Source organism: Taudactylus pleione, unplaced genomic scaffold (assembly GCF_031769625.1).
Source record: "Taudactylus pleione unplaced genomic scaffold, aTauple2 ptg000095l, whole genome shotgun sequence".
In the NCBI taxonomy this organism is placed as follows: domain Eukaryota; kingdom Metazoa; phylum Chordata; class Amphibia; order Anura; family Myobatrachidae; genus Taudactylus; species Taudactylus pleione.
Genome location: NW_028284497.1, coordinates 25,441,476 through 25,454,119, shown reverse-complemented (window position 1 = coordinate 25,454,119; position 12,644 = coordinate 25,441,476).

The window sequence follows — 12,644 nt, the reverse complement described above, 5'->3', positions numbered from 1 at the left end:
AGCAGTGGAAAAAGCCTGTAGAATACTTGGTTGTAGAGCAAGAATACTGTGTAAAATTCTGGATGCCCTATCTCCAAAAATACATTGATAAAATAGAATCATTCAGAGAATGGCTACTAAAATGATACATGAGCTGCATAACATAACTTATCAGGATTACCTTGACAAGCGGAATATGTACAGACAGAGAGAGAGGACACAGGTAATATTTCTTAAAATAAGATGATTTCTAGATAAAGGAGGCAAAGTTGGTGGAAGACTGAAATGTAATACAGGTTGAGTCTCCCATATCCAAATATTCCGAAATACGGAATATTCCGAAATACGGAATATTTTTGGCATGACTGAGATAATAAAACCTTTGATTTATGATGGTTCACTGTACACAAACTTTGTCTAAGGCACAAATTATTACAAATATGGTATACAATTACTTTCAGGCTGTGTGTATAAGATGTATATGAAGCATAAATTAATTTCATGTATGTACACAAGCTTTGTTTGAGCCACAAAATTATTGAAAATATTGTATAAAATGACCTGCAGGCTGTGTGTATAAGGTGTATATAACACATAAATGCATTCTGTGTGTATATTTGGGACCCATTCCCAAGATATCTCATTATTTTATGCAAATATTCCAAAATACAGAATAATCCGATATCCAAAATACCCCTGGTCCCAAGCATTTTGGATATCGGAGACTCAACCAATATAAGGAAGAACATTTTAACTTAAAAGGCATTAGATCCAGTAAAAGCCTATTCAACAGAATTTTATGTATTGTAGTTATATAAGTCAAAGTGCTAATTATCACATCAGATCGTAGTCCTGATTATTATCAATGGGGACAACCAGGGGCTGGCTGGCAACTTTTAGCCTGGGGGGCAAATGCATGCAAGCGGCCCTGGCAGAGGAGTAGCATGTAGCCAGGGTGCCCGAAAAACGTGCATGCTACGGCACCGCCCCCCCTCAAGTGTTCCAGAGAGGAGGCGGGTCCATATGGAATTAATGTAAGGTAAAAATAAAGATTAGGGGCAGCCCCCTGTCGTAGTGCCTATATGCAGTGCCCCTGTGTGCCACAGGAGAGAACACCCATATGCAGGCCTCCAGTAGTGCCCCCAGTAGTGATCCCCCCTATGCAGTGCCGCTTGTGCCCCCAGTAGTAAGCCCCTTATATAGTGCCCCCGGTAGTAGTAGTCCCCCCCTGTAGTGGCCCCAGTAGTAGTCCCCCCCTGTAGTGCCCCCAGTAGTAGTAGTCGTCCCCCACCCCCCTTGTACTGCCCCCAGTAGTAGTAGTCCCCCCTTTGTAGTGCCCCCAGTAGTGGTCTCCTCATTGTAGTGCCCCCAGTAGTAGTAGTCCCCCCCTTGTAGTGCCCCCCGTAGTAGTAGTCCCCCCCTTTGTAGTGCCCCCAATAGTGGTCTCCTCATTGTAGTGCCCCCAGTAGTAGTAGTCCCCCCCCTTTGTAGTGCCCCCAGTAGTGGTCTCCTCATTGTAGTGCCAGACACCCCCCCAGTAGACACACGTAATATAAAAAAATAAAATAAAAAAAACACTTACCTGAATCCCTGCTCCCGCCGCCGCCATCTGCTCCTCCGTCTATCCTCCCGGGCCGGGCCGCTCTGCATTATGGGAGAGACGTCATATGATGTCATGACGCCTCTCCCATTGCCCACTGCGGGAGCCGGAAGATGGAGCAGCTCCTGCAGTGGGCGCAGCAGCAGCTAATGAGAGTCTGACAGACTCTCATTGGCTGCTGCTTACAACAAACACACAGCTGCCGGAGCTGGCGGCTGTGTGTTTGTCACTTGTGTAGTGCTGACCGAACTCCGTCCGGTCATCACTACCCATGCGGTGCAGTCTGTGTCACAGAGACACAGACTGCCCGTGGCCCGCAGCCCACATGATGCTGCGGCCGGGGGGCACATGGCGCCCTGCCCCCCGGCCCAGCCCGCCACTGGGGACAACTATCTGAGCCCTATTCCAGAAACTCCAAAAAGCAAAGCTTTTCGGAGTTTAGCCCTGGTAGTTTACACCATCTTCAGATGGTGTAAACTGCTGTAAGCCAATGGAGGCTTAGGAGATCTCTGGCCACCCAGAGAAGCAAAAAAAGGAAAGTAGGTAAGTATTTTGTACAGAATTACAAAGAAAAAAATAGATAGTGCCTGTAGATGTAATAATTACCACTAGAGGTCAGATATAATACATTTTATTACTGAGATGCAAGAATATTTAAACATAGTGAATGAATGAATGTCAATGAATCTTGGTATCATGAAACAGAATAAAGCTAGGTAATACACACTTATGTAGTTCTCACCCTGCTGGTTGTGTCCAAGGATATTATGCTTGGTAGCGGATTTTACCTAGGGGCCGCCGGGCTGATGACCCTCCAGTAAATTCCACCACTTTAGTGAGCCAGTTGCAGCCCGTAACTGCACTGGCTACACTGTAACTGGCAGTTGCTTCCCATTGGAACAGGCATTCCCAAGGGGAGGTGTCTTTTCCTCCTGGGACTGCCAATCCGGACTGCGATTAGCAGAGCGCATGGTTCCATTGGGAAGCCACTCCTCTGCCTTTCGGGTTGTCCTACATGGCTTCTAGCCGCTGCTGCTGATGCAGTCCCTAGAAGCTGGTGTTAAGTGCATGTGCAACGCCACTTATGCGCATGCTCCGGTCCTGGCACCTGTCAGATCCACTGCCCAGACGCAGGGACCCGGCTTGCTACACCAGCAGCGGCAGCCCCCCTCATGAGACTAGGAGCTGGTGCTGATTATGCTTAAAAGATATTAGAATTAGCAATGTATCTCATAATCTCCAAACAGTTTAAATGTAGAAATGGTCACAGATTCAGAAATAAGAGACTTGTAAGCAGATTTCTTTGTCCTGTTAACAATCGCAAAACTCCACTTAATTAAGTGTTCTACAAGTAGAAGTTAATCAGTTATACAATTTATAATTACTTTTGATAAAACATGGAGAAAATATCTACAAGCCATAAATAAAGCTCTTCTTCAGTATAGTGACAGTAGTGGAAGTATTTTGTAAAGAATTACCACCAACATAACTCAACCCCCTGCCCACCACCACCACCAATAAAATGCAAATAAACACAAAGGGCAGTCTAAATGGATGTGAGTCCTTCTCTGTTATCAAATCTTATGTTTATACTGAATGTTTCTATGTTATACTTACATACAATAATGTGTTCAATATTGCAGTACAGTATCTTTCCAACCACCAGAACAGCTATTTCACACACAACTGCACAGATACTTATAGGTAATTACACATTTGAGTCTTCACTGTGCAGGTAATAAAAACAAATAGACTGCACTTAACATTTTAGAACCCATGGAGCACTGAACAGAAGAGTCAGTGAAAGCTTCAGAACCATATATGTCCCACTTCCAACACACTAGTTGGTAATGGTCAGGATCAGAAAGATATGCCACTGTAATGTGTTGAACACACAAGGGAAATAACTAAATTAGGGTGGATATGTGCAAGAGACCACTACATCTGAGTGTTAGTAAGACAGGAATATTTATAAATTAGGGTACTCATATGATGATTTAATATTTACCATACTGTCAGTATGCTAAGTATGGCTAGCTGGCTACCACTTTTAAGTGTGATCTACAGTATTACAAGGATGTCTATGTTTTTAAAACATAACTCAACACTCTGTATGTCCCTCAGGTGAATATTCATTTAAACATAACAAAAGTAATGTGATTAGAATTTGTGCAGCTGTCATCAGGGATTATAGTACTTTATATCATAACCGGTTTCACTTGTCCAGTGTCTAATTAACACCCTTGTATTTCAATGTATTGGTGTCAACAGGTTATATTATTGGCATGTAATTGCTGTGAAGAGTGCATTTATATAATAAAGACAGATGCATATGGGAAGCCTGCAGTTTAGGGGATTAGAATCTGGAGGACTGTATATAAATGTAGTTACTAAGTTATGTACATGGCCACATTCCACTCTAGGACATTTATTTAAGAGATTAGTTACAATCTTATTGTACTCTCCTTAGGGAAACCTTATGGGTGCTGATGTAGTACTGTTGTCATTTTAGCTACTATTACTTCTAGACTACTTTATTATATTATAATGGGTTGTAAATTGAAGATACAAAATAATTGATTAAATTTAAAGATTCATTAATAATAACATAAATGCACAAGAGTTGAGGCCATTACTACTGTTGCATTTACTAATTTACCTGTACACAGTGAAGATAAGTAAAATAAGGTTAATCGATGAATGCATGTCAAACACAATGAAGGTTGTATTATCAGGAACCTATTCAGTACCCCCTAACCTTGCTCCCAGTCTGTGGTGTTACAGTATACAGTATAGCTTGTACTTAAGCTATGCAATTTATTATTATTATTATTATTATTATTATTATTATTATTGTTATTGTTGTTGTTATTAATAATAATATTATTATCTTTTATTTGCGACACAGAGGATAGATAGCTCCATACAGCGTAAACATTTAAAGTAGTAACAGAGTAACAGAGAATAAATATAGTACACAATGGCAGTTCATAGAATAAGTATACAGCATAACCACCAAACATAAAATCACACTACAGACTGAGTTAGACAGACTGACAAGAGTAAGGATTGGGAACTCACTGAAGCTAGCTGGAGAAAGCAGAGTCGAGTCAATTCAGTGTTCAGTGATCCTGTACTCAGTGAGCAAACAGTGTCGCTGAAGAGGAGATGAGAATGGAGCATTGGAGACCAGGATTTGAAGCTCTGTTACTGTTATTTTTCCCAAACTTTTTGTGTATGTCTTTGCACGGCGTTGCTGACACTGGGCCTGATTCAGAAGTGTACATCTCCGATTGTTTAGGGTCTGCACCTGCACAAGACCCATTCTATGCATGTGCAGAATGGGTCCTGCAATCTCGCTCACAGACCCCCTCAAAGTCTGAGACAAAGTCTGCAGCTAATCAAATATATCTACATTTTTCACATTCATTTGTCCACTAGAGGCACTATTTTGTAAGGGTCCATAAAGTTAACTCATAAAAGTACAAACTTTGCAGAGTTTAACCAGTGAACTAAAGCTAACTTACTTTCCATACGCTGTTTCAGTCTTTACATTACCCTAAACAACCATATGTTTCTTTCAGATCAATGGTTCTCAACGTACCACCTGACAGTCCATTTGCATTATTCGTACCCCAACATTTGCAAAGTAATACATTTGTAATGAATATAATTGCTATTAGATTGAATGGTAAAGTGTTGCTATATATAAAAGCAATAGATATGCTATAAACAAGATTTTTTTTTTTAAATGAAAAGAGAGAACATTTTTAAATTACAGTCTATGCATAGGGGTAGTTATCCCAAGGGCACTGCTTTGCTTTACCTATGGGGCATATTCAATTAGGTGTGAATTAACCAAAAAACTTGCACCAATGTGGTTTTTCCTGCAGGTACAATATTTTTGGATATTCAATTGGGTGTGAGGATTTTTTTGAGCACTCAATTTTTTTAGGGCCTCCATAGCATGTCCATTTTTTCCTAAAATCCATATTTTAAGGAAAATTTGTTGACACTTGCTCTGGAGTCCCTTGAACTCCCTCCAATAGCTAATTAAGCAATCTGAAGTTTCCAATTAGCTGAATTAGTCCTTAATTACCTTCTGCAGAGCTGTCCTTCTCCTCTGGTTCTCTTCTATCACTGCTGGCTGGCTGGGAGGGGGAGAGAGCCTATCGCAGCTGCCTACCAGTAGCGCCTGTCTGGGCCGTAACTAGGTTGGTGTGACATGTGCCACCGCACAGGGCACCGCAGGGCAGGGGGTGCTGCTTGGGCCTGTCAGTTTTCAATTTTATGGTTATAATCAATCTAACTTGTAGCTTCCTTTTATTTTATCCCCGGCATCTTCTGGCCGCACCTATCACCTCCTTGGCCAACCCCACTCCATCTGGCCACCTCCCCAAGCACCATCAGTCACATCCTTTTTTATTTAACATACACACTTCAAAATACAATCATACCCGAGACTCAAACCTATAACTTCTCAGATGGCAGTCAGGTGTTACCATCACACCTTGAGTACCTTTGCTAGTGAGTTCAGCTCCCTAGCGTAGGGTACATATACGGATCTAGATAGATTGAAAATGCAAATTGCGTCTCAAGAACTGGTAAGTAAGTATATGTATTATTTGATACTTATAAATGAGCATACAGTGGGTAAAAAAACACATTTTACTTGATGAAAATGCAGCAAAGAAAATAATCAGTGAATGCCTACAATAATAGTGTCTTAATCTAATAATCTGAAAAATATTCCAGGCAAAGAAACCCTCTTCCCTTAAAAGGAAAGACAACAATGGGGGTGGAGGAGGAAAAAATAAGGGCTAACAAAGGTTGCAAGGATAGCAAAAATTGAATGATGAATTGACCAAAATTTAGGAGAATGAATAGAATAAAAATGTTCAAATACAACAAAACATTTGTTACAACACTCTCTGTATAGTTGTGGGATGCCGCTCTCTAACAGGACTTTGAAATATATATGTCATTTCACATTTTTCAGACCTACTGATCCATAATACTTGGAATCCTCTAAAGGGGCATACAGTACACACTAGACGATTCGCTCCATGAGTGACATAATTTAGTGTGTTCCCGGCAGGGGTGTGCTCAATGCTGTTAACACACTGAACAATTTAATTCACAATATTGTTTAGTGCCGGGCACCCTCCCTCATCCCCAAGCATGCAACAGCCTGTCAATATCATTAGATTGGCCTGCATGTTCGGGCAATGAACGTCAAAGACCAACGTCCAGTGGGAACGTGCATCGTTGGTCGTTATTGTTCATCGTTTTTGCATACAAATTGGCCGATATAGTGAATGACAGAACGATAATTATATCGTTATCGTTCAGTCGTTCAGAATATCGGTAAGTGTGTATGCACATTTAGAGGACCAAAGGACTGTTTTATTCTTTGTATTGTATTTGAACATTGTTATTCTATTCATTCTCCTAAATATTGTCAATTCAACCTTTGTTAGCCCTCATCCCCCCATTGTTGTCTTTCCTTTTGAGGGAAGAGGGTTTCTTTGCCTGGAATATTTTACATTTATTTTTCAGATTTTTAGATTAAGACACTATTATTGTATGCACTCATTGATTATTTACTTTGCTGCATTTTCATCAAGTAAAATTTGATGTTTTTTTACCCACTGTATCCTCATTTATAAGCATCAAATAATACATATTCTTACTTACCAGTTCTTGAGGCGCAATTTGCATTTTCTATCTATCTAGCCTACCGGAGGACACTGAGGTACCTTCGCCCACACTTTTGCTGCCTGTTTAATACCCTTATAAAAGTGAGCATAAGGCATCTTTATTTCTGTGTATCCACATATACGGATCACCCTGCCGCTATTTGCTGCATATACACTACAATCAGCACACTTTCTATATCTTCAGTCGGTGATCTACACTGCCGGCTCCAGGCTTGTGCACGGCTGTTCTGACGGACAAATCTTTCTACAGATGCAGCTTAACCAGCACTTTCCTACTGTACATCTAAAGCTGATTAGTTATATTGCATAATTATTGTATCATCACTGCAGCCATTGGATTCACACTGTTTAGCAATGACACCTGGATAACTGTGAAACAAATGGATTTGTACCCCTTCATCATCATATAGGACAAACCAGATTTCTCATGCCCCTTCCCTATATAGCCACACCCACTTTTCAGACAAGCATCTTATGTCCCTATTTGAAAATTGTTTTTGAAATCAAGGCCGGTGAGATGCAAGATGAAGCACATTATTAGTGAGTAAATGTGAGTAAGCTTTTTAAACTATTTAATAAACAAGAAAGTGTGTGGGTTTTTGCCTAGGTTTGAACTTCATCAGGGCCACATGCTGTTATACAGTCCCATAAAACTGAGACACTCTTAAATTACACAGGTTCTGGGCTGAGGGGCTGGCTTCATACACACACTGTCACACTCTGGCAGGCTCATGAGCAGCTCAACACTCTATACATTTCACTCGATACATTCAGACTGTGACAGACAGCATAATCAATCCACAATGTCCTGGCAAAGCTTAGTATATGGAGATTACAAACAGCTGGGAGATTGATTGTAGCCACACAGTGCCACTACAGGTGGGTCCACCTGTCCAAGAACGGGACTCCAGTCCCGGCATTCCCCCCCTGATGGCAGCCCTGCTAGAAATGGTCTTCAAATGGTCTGCAGAGCTGTGGAGGCAGTGACAGGAATCTGCACATGCGCCGGACCCATACTGCACATCACAGTGATTGACAGTCTGCTGCCATTTCTGGGTAGGGAGTGGGTGGCAATAGGCTCTGTTTCCCAAAACAGAGGCGTGTTGCTGTCGTTGGGGGGGGGGTGGAGAGGCCAGGATCTCCTTCGGCTGACTGAGACTTCCTGGCCTCTTTTACTCATCTGGTGGCCAGTTTGCGTGACCCCAAGGTCACTCAGCCAGCCGAAGGTATTGCAGATGATCCAATACTGCATTCTTGGATGCAGCTCGGATCAGTAATGCCTGCAGGAGCCGTAACGCCTCCTGCTGCATTGCCGTATTGCAGTTATCGCAGCTGCTTACATGTTAGCAGCTGCGATAGCATATCCGTCCACAGCTGAATCACACCCTCTGTTCTGCAGTGATTTCTGAAACGTAAGTGATTTTAGAAGCTATACTAATTTAAGTTCTGTAAGACAGTCTGCTCCTGATATACCCCATTCCAAATGGTATGAGAATACGCCTGTCTGCACTGTCTTTTACACCTAATTTGCAGTTATCCAGGTTAAAGATGAGGACCATGTAAAAAAAAATAAGGCTGCAGGTGTACTTCAAGGTCCAGTCTTCAATCCGGGCAACGCCGGGTATCCCAGCTAGTATGAAATAAAACATCATATTAATTCTGTCATCCTACAGGTCTGCCTACAAACTATGAAGTATTCCATAATGCAATATCCATTATAATGAAACAACAAGTTACATTTCTTTATAATTTCTATTGAACTAGTTAACTAAAACAAATTAAATTTTCCTATTTGTTTTGCCATTTTGTATCAGTGCTTTGTAAAGTTGCCTATATTTGCATGATCCTTCTCTATTGCAATTTGGACTTTTGAGGGTCTTTATGCTAATACATTTAGTCAGGACACTTATGTATTGCAAGAAAATAATACAGAATAAGGGCTTTCCATATTTAAATAATCAGGGCTATATTCACAGACAGGAAAGATGCACTATTAAGTTTTTAGCATCCCTGTACTTGAAGAATGATTTCCATAGGCAGATCAGCATGAGTAAAACTTAACATGATTATGTTGGTAGGTCATCAAGCGTGATTACTGTACAATGTGACATCTCTCTGTTCTAGTGTATCTGACAGCAATCACACTCCTGCTGAGTAACGCTAAAAGAATCAGGAATGAAGAGCCATTATCGTGTTTAATTTGTTCTGAGATAATTTCTCATCATTTTGTGATTTCTCATTCTATATTTCTTTATTGATTGGGTGCTGAGAGGTTCCTTTTGATAAAGGTTTTTATAACTCAGTAATGTGTTGAAGATATCTTTTATTAAGAAATAAAACTATCATAGTTAAAAATGTTAAATGTATTTTCTTTTTAAATATTACATTACTGTAGGTTTTGCCATATGAAATAGAAACATACGTTTCTGTATTTTTTTCTAATGCTTTTGGAAGAGCAAAGCCTAAAGGTATGGTTTCTTAGTACATCCTAACCTACCAGTCTTGTCAGCTGAGCCACTATTTACCAAGATGCAGCCTAGTTAATAAGAACCAGTGACACATTGCTTGCCCCCACTGTGTGTGCTGGATTAGAGATGCACATAAAAGAGTGTGTGGGCAGTTTGGCATTGCCAGCATATCCTCTATGATGTTTTTCCAGATCACACACATGTTGCAGGAGTACTAAATGAATCACACCATCTATAGAGATTGTCTTTACCTCAGGAACAATTTGCATCAGACCTTTCTGATCTCTGTATAAAGTAGAATATTATGGAATAGGAGACTGCAGGCTATGATATTGTATAACAATAAAATATTCTGTGTTATATAGTACATATAGGATCAACATAGCTTTATATACATAGTAAATCATGGAATAGGCTCTCAACTCATGGGTCAGGAAAAGCAATTTTACATGAGTGAAAAATATCTATTTTCCACCTATTTCCCACCACAATGTCAGGAAATCAGGGTCTCAATGATAAATATCTCACTGCTTAGAACCAGTTGTCAGGGACACGTCTCATGTGTGACTGCCTGACTTGTGATGCTACAGTAAAGGCTTCTCGAATTATCAACTCAATCTCTCACTGTCACGCCTGAGGGTTGGGGTTGGCTTGCGCAGGTGTGTGAGGCTGAAGCAGAAACTGATTTGGCGTGAATAAAGCTGGGAGGCTTAATCCAGCTCTTTCTTAAGAGTTGAGAAGTGAGAGTAGAAAATGGAACACCTGGTAGTGGCCCAGATGAGAACCGATGATGTGTAGTAGTAGCTAGCCTGAAGGCGTGAACAAGAACAAGATAACTTTATTAAAGTGGAATTGTAGTACATGAGACCATCCAGGTAATGGTGCAGTAATGAGAGATGGATGGATGGTAATTGGACTTTTGGGCTGAAACCGATGATAGGGTATGGGTCTGGAATTGATGATGCAGATATCGGGCTGGAACCGATGATGCAGATATCGGGCTGGAACTGATGATGCAGATATCGGGCTGGAACCCATGATGCAGATATCGGACTGGTACCGATGATGCAGATATCAGACTGGAACCAATGATGTAACTACTGCACTGAAACTGATGATGTAGATAGGCTGGAACCGATGATGTAGATATCAGGCTAGAACTGATGATGCTGATATCGAACTGGAGCCAATTAAATAACTAACGGACTGGAACCAATGATGTAACTATCAGACTGGAACCGAAGTTGTATTACTAGAAGTAAGGGCTTAATTCAGAGGTGGCCGTATGGTCTATGACCGCACAGTCACCTCGATGTTTGGCCAGTGCGCATGTGCACGAGGGAGCCGGCTGCCTCGTGCGCATGCGTGAGACCCACTACGACCAACAGCGCCGGTCGTAGCAGGTCTCTTTCCAAAGGGGACAAGCTGTTGATGTTGATTGACAGCTCGCCCCATTTGGAAGGCGGGCCGGGGGGGTGGCAGCCCAAATGGAGGCATTCCCATGGGAACGCCTATTGTTTGGGGGAGGCCCCACTGTGATGTCAGTGGAGAGTTTCCGGCTCTGACAGAGCCAGAAGCTCTCCGGGGCTTACGACAAGTGAGACCCTACCCTAGGGTCTCGTCGTAAGCCCCGATGGTCGCGATGGTCTCTGACCATCGCGACCATCACCCGAGCGGTCGTTAGAGCTGTGGGTGTAAACCCACAGCCTAACGACCGAAACAGAGGTGGGCGGTCAGGATGCAAGCGGCCGCCCTGTTTCTGAGCGACCGCTTGCATCCTCCGACCGCCTCTGAATGAGGCCCAAAGTCTCTAGTTAGACCAGACTGGGACACTGAGGTAGTTGGAGACTTGCATTCACAAGACTGGAACTTTATTTGGACGGACTGGTACTGTACAGATACAGAGTACCTGGGAGCTCAGCTGTAACTTCAGCAGAAGCAACGTTGTACTGGCAATTTGGGCCAGTCAGAAAATTGAAGTTATAGGGCTGAGCGTTCAGTGATTGGATGCTATGGGCTGCTGGTCTGAAAGCAGCGCTCTGAGCATTGGAGGAGAGTTAGGTGACTGAGCCCAAGATGGCTGCGCCCATACTGAGGTTTGGAGGGAACTCTGGTGTGCAGTCTGAGTACTAGCATGCTGTGTAAACACACTGAAAGCAGAGCGCTGCAGAGAGCCACTTCCATATCCAGACACAGAACACTGGGCCTGATTCAGACCCACTCACTAGATGCGTTCGCACGTAGCCAAAGTATGCAAATCCTGCGGTAGTACAGCAAGGCATTAACGCACCCACTATGTCTTAGCGTGCGATTGTGGTGAGTTTTAAGACGCCCACCAGCCTGACATAAGATGCCCACTGTCCCACGACATCTTCAGGAATTGTATGCAACTATCGGTACCATCGAGTACCATCGGAAGCGAACGCAGCACTTGTGGTCGACCACACCCTACCGCAAGCACTGCGAGTGCTTCATTGTGTACTTCAACCAAGTGACATGTACTATGATGCTGTGTCTTAATTATGCACGCCTCTGGAATGGCGTTGAGATGCTCAGACACGCCTGCGTTCGCACCACCACTCCCTTGTTTCCATCAACCAACCCCTGTCACCACCCACAAACGGCTTGTCCTGTGACTCATTCTAGCAAGCTGTCTATGCACATCGAGCAAACGCTTCCCAATCACATGGGCTAGTTCGCACACTGCGATGCATGCACAAGCGGGTCTGAATCGGGCCCACTGAGCACTGAGAGTACTGAGCAGGAACGGTACAGACATACCTCATAGCCAGCCGGGTGCAATGTGCAGAATGGGTGTACCTCAGCACCAGCCAGGACAAACATCACAGATGTAAGAAAGTGGGTTTAGAACTCTGG